The sequence below is a fragment of the Pinus tabuliformis genome, chromosome X (genome assembly GCF_031772625.1).
Source record: "Pinus tabuliformis cultivar Carrire ecotype Pingquan chromosome X, CPIR1, whole genome shotgun sequence".
Taxonomy (NCBI): Eukaryota; Viridiplantae; Streptophyta; class Pinopsida; order Pinales; family Pinaceae; genus Pinus; species Pinus tabuliformis.
Window position 1 is genome coordinate 661,443,307 of NC_142308.1, and position 5,164 is coordinate 661,448,470.

The window sequence follows — 5,164 nt, forward strand, 5'->3', positions numbered from 1 at the left end:
TTCCTCTACAGAAGACAACCTCTTATAGAGTTATTCATCCCGCTTGATGTCCTCCACATTCATCATTGTCAATTTACACCCAGCTGACATAGCTGCCATGGTCAATACCCCCAAAGGTTCATGATCCCGTCCGTTGTAAATGTACAACTTCTTCATATGTGGCACCATAATAGCTTCATACTACTTAAAAAATTCCATGAACCTCATAATCATCCACCCGCACAGTCATGAAGTCGATCTTCCCAGACCACTCACCAATATTTACATCCACATTCTCCGCCATGCCAATAACCGTATCTAGTGGAGAGTTCACTACTTTAAGACAAGCTTGGGTTGGTGATAAATTCAATCCAAATTTCCTCACAGCTTCCTCCCTGATGAAGTTATGAGTCACACCACTATCCACCATCGTGAGTAAAGTGCCTTGAACAACCTTCATGCTAACATATTCCAACTTGTTGCTCTCAACATCTGTTTCTGTAGCTACCACACCTCCCAAAATCTGCATCACCCCAACTGCAGGATCTTCCTTCTTCTTCTTTGTATTAGTTTGAGCTACTAGAGCCACGATCGGTCTAGAAGGAAAATTCTTCACATGTGGTTCTCTCCACACAACCAACATTTCAGAGGCTTCTTTGTCTTCAACTTGTCATTCTATTTCGAATGCTCCTCCTTTGCAGACTTCTCTTTCCGTTTATTGGACTTATTCTTTCTCTCTTCGGTCCCTTCATCATAATGTTCTACAAGTCGATCAACTGCAATAAATGCTTTTTCTAGATTCCTGATCTTTTCTTTCTTCACCTCATTGCGTGCCCAAGGTTTCAATCCTATAATGAAATTGAACACATTGTCTTTCTTCTCCATGTCAGGTAGTTCTAAGATTGCACTCGAGAATTCCTGTTGATATGCCCGTAGACTCCCTGTTCTCTTAATATACTTAATCTTCATCCTTCATTCCAAGTCCCATCTTGTGAGCTAAAATGAGCCTTCAAAGCCTTCTTCATCTCGTCCAAAGTAGAGATGCCATCAGCATCACCATTGACAATCTGATCTAACTTCTATCTCCACCACATCTTAGCATCCTTAGTGAGGAATTGAGAAACTACCTTGACCTTAGATTCATCATCAAGTATTTCCAAGCATTCCAAATATTGTTCCATATCCCATAAGAAATTTCCAAGTGCTTTGGCACTCCTCATCCCATCATAAGAATAAGGTTCTTTGATTTTCACATGAGCAGTCCCTCTAATTGGTCCCTGCCCAACTGATTTCTTGAAAACAACTATTTCATTCTTAGCATCGTTAAGAACTTTGTGAAACTTCAAGATTTCATCCAAACCTTGATCTCTTGCAGCCCTGATGTTCTTGAATTCCTTCTCTGTTTGTGCATAATTCCATTAAATATACTCGTATCGAACCTTGAGATTCTCATGGATCAAAATAACGTTGTGAGGTAATCCTTGACTAAGATCTACCTCAACACATATTCTGGTGAAAGTGAATATACCTCTTGAGACTCTTTCTGCATCTGTCTTGAAGTATTTTCCTATCAAATTCCCAATTCCTTCTAATACTTTGGGATGCCAGAAATGTAGTGGGAGATTGTGTATCCTGACCCAAACAGGTATTTTAGAAACCACCATAGTAGTGGCATCAAATCCTGGGAACCACGGTATCATGAATAGTCTTGTGTTGCCCCAGAACCATGGTCCCTCATTGAGTGCATATTCCTTGTCTTTAACTATGTCAAATTTGACAATAAAGAAACCCTTAGATCATAGATGGATATCACAATTTGTAGTCCATGTGGTATAGATCCATTGGTGCAATGCATCTAATTTGGGCCAAAAACCATTGAATCTGCATATGATATCCTTAGTATGGAAATCTGCACAAAGCTCATTTACCTCAGGCAGAGAGACTGTCAAGGCTGGGATCTATGATTTTTGCTCCACTATGTAAGGTCCGGGTAGATCTGGTGGTGGTGCTAGTTTGGTGCTAGCTTCTTCCTTCCCTTTGGAAGCACCTTTAAAGGAAACCTTGCCCTTTTAGCTAGATCTAGAACATCCTCCTCTCAATCTCAAATTTATAATGATGGTTGAATCTGTGACAATTCTATAGTCTTGTATAGTGTAATTTTCCTGCATAATTTGTCCTACATATATCAAACTTTGAATACTTGCAACTATACCTGTATGAGCTTAGATGTCATACTTTAGTTCCTTTATCATCCTCCCATTCCAGATTTTTATGCAGATCGTCCTTCCTTGCAAAGTTATAATGAAGATTTGTATCAGATCCAGGTCTGTGTTGGGTAGATCTGGCCTTGACAAAGCTTGATCTGTTAAATGGGGTGTTAGATCTCATAGATATGGGCAGTTTGATTCCCTCTCCTTCACTAGAAGTAGCGTCGCTGGGACATCATGGCCATCCTCCTTAGATTTATATGAGTGCCCTTTGCCCTTCTTATCTTCAGCATGTGAGGAGAGCCGTGGGGTTTCCTCATCACCAAATCTTGAAGCCCTTATGGGAAAATTGTCCACATGTATGCCTATCACTAGATCCAACCCATATAAGTGCAGATCCGCTTGTTGGAGGGGTGAATTTGTTAATAGGTCGTGATCTACCTCTGAAAAAGTGCCAAAAAATACAAAGGACTCTAGATCTGACCTATGCATGGCGAGATCTTCTTGCAGTAAGAGCGCTACGGTGGTATCTGTGGTGGATCTGGACACTGGTGTGTCGTAGACAGTATCAGAGAGAGAGACATTGCTAGCGAGGACTGTTGCTCCAGCGACTAAGGTGAGAGCGAGCTGAGTTGCATCAAGCTTAAGCAACAGAGACATTATTTCCTCGGTGGTCTTTAGGCGCTCCTTCTAATTCTGAAGGATCGACTCCATTCGGAAAGGGCCCACAAAGTACATTGGCGGATTCGAAAGGTTCATGCAGCTAGACAGGATTCATTGCTCACCAGCGTAATGCGTGTGTTGAGGTTTACCTGAGGCGGTATGTGATTGAATTTCTCCATAAGGCACTAAAGGCAGTGTGTCATTGAATTTTTCTTCAAAAGCAGTTGCTCCTCATCTCCGAAACTCGTGTGCTCTGACTACATTCAGCACGTGTTCGCTCTACTCCTGGGACTTATGGTTTTTCTATCTGAGGCTGCCACAATATTCTTCTACATGTATTCCGTTTTGGAAAGGCGTAAAGGAACAAACACGCACCTCAGTGGTCTACAGGCTACCAACACCAAAAGCGCTTCATTTCCTATCCTATTCCACCCTATTTATTTGAATTTAGTTTATCATGGATTCCTTATGGAAACGATCAAATATTTCATTTCACGTTTTTAGGGCGGGGATTGACCATAATATTCATAGCAGCAGCCAATTTGTCGGCCTCGATTGCCTTGTTGTGAAGCCACTGTCCGCTTCTTAAGTTCACCATGCTCTTCACTCATTATTCGACGACCTTCACAACAACAACTCATTCTCTTCAATTCTATCCATGGGAGGACTCTAAATCTCTCTATTAGAACAACCACATGGATATTGGACTAGTTACCAGGAAGCCCTTTCTTGTTTGAGCTCTCATCTTTGTTGGTGTTATCATGGCCACCTCAGTCGACATGGGTGCAACAAACGCATCAATATCGGGGCTAACAATGGGTTTCTACCAAAAAAATGTGCCCACTTGCCGAGACAATAGTAAGAGACATTGTTGCAAAATACATGTCGAGGGCCTCTTCTCTCGAAACCCCTCTTTTCAGGATGCATTTTCACGATTGTTTTGTTAGGGTCAGTAATCTTTCGGTCTCCCCTCTCCTTTTCATTCTGTTTTCAGTTTGTGTGTCATAAGCTAATGAATGTAGTCGCAGTGGTGTGATGCGTCTGTGCTATTGAATCCAACGAACAACAACCCAGCTGCTGAGAAGGACGCTATCCAAATGTGACTTTGATGGGATATCAAGTAATTGACGTTGCAAAGGCAAAACTTGAAAAGAAATGACCCGTTGTAGTCTCTTGTGCAGATATTCTTGCACTCGTTGCTAGAGATGCAGTTGATATGGTAAGTAATTGTTTTATATGGCTTCCATTTAAAATATTCTCGATATCAAATTAATTCGACTGTAATTCACTACATGATCAAGCCTTCAATGTACTAGTAACTTAATTGTTAAATAACTCATGGCAGCTCGGCGGGCCGTGGTGGCGAGTACCCACAGGATGGAGGGATGGTGTGGTATCGATTCTGAACGAGGCATTGGCAAACCTTCCTCCTCCTTTTGCAAACTTGGAGCGCCTGAAGTCCTCTTTTGAAAGCAAAGGTTTAAATGTGAAGGACCTGGTTGTTCTCTCTGGTGCACACACTATCGGCACCCTCCATTGCCCCGTTTTCAGTAACAGAATCTACAACTTTACTGCAAACATAGACATGGATCCATCGTTAGATAAATCATACGCCCAATAGCTGAAATAAAGTGTAAGCCTGGAGAGAATGGGACTAAAATAGTGGAGATTGATGCTGGAAGCTTCAGAACATTTGACAACCATTACTACTTGAACTTGAAGAAGAGAAGAGGACTCTTTGGATCAGATGCTGCCCTCCTCACTGATCCAACTACAATGGCTCTCTTAAATTTGGTAGCAATGGACTCAACATCTAGTTGGTTTCTATTTGAGTTTTCAAGATCGTTGGAGAAGATGGGTAGGATTTCCGTTCTTACTGGAATTGAAGGACAGTTCAGACGCCAATGCGCTCTTGTTAATTGATGAAGAAGAGATCCGGGGTACCTAAGACTCCATCCATGCCCACATAATTTGATTTGGGGGATGTTGTGTTTTACATATATAGGGAATGTAGCAATATAATAATTTTGAATGCTTTACAAGATGTTGGGAATTTCTGATAATTCCAAACAAAAATGACTGAACAGAGAGTAATACTCTGTCTTGAACACAGGGAAGCTAACATTGTTTTTGCTGAAGACAGAGTTTCAGAACACACATAAAATGACTTGTATTCATTAAAGAAAATGATTGTTACAAAAATTCTTCCTCTCACAGAGGGATTACACCATGCCTGCTTCAGAGGCAGTCCAAAAAAAAAATTACTCTGTCTCTGTTTTAACATTGACACTGCTGTGTGTCAATTTCCTTTTCTT

General features: G+C 41.2%; 1 pseudogene; it reads left to right on the plus strand.

Annotated features, from left to right (window-relative positions):
• The first annotated feature begins 3,683 nt into the window (after positions 1-3,683).
• Positions 3,684-4,772, plus strand: LOC149141704 (peroxidase 3 pseudogene; annotated as a pseudogene).
• Positions 4,773-5,164: the final 392 nt, after the last annotated feature.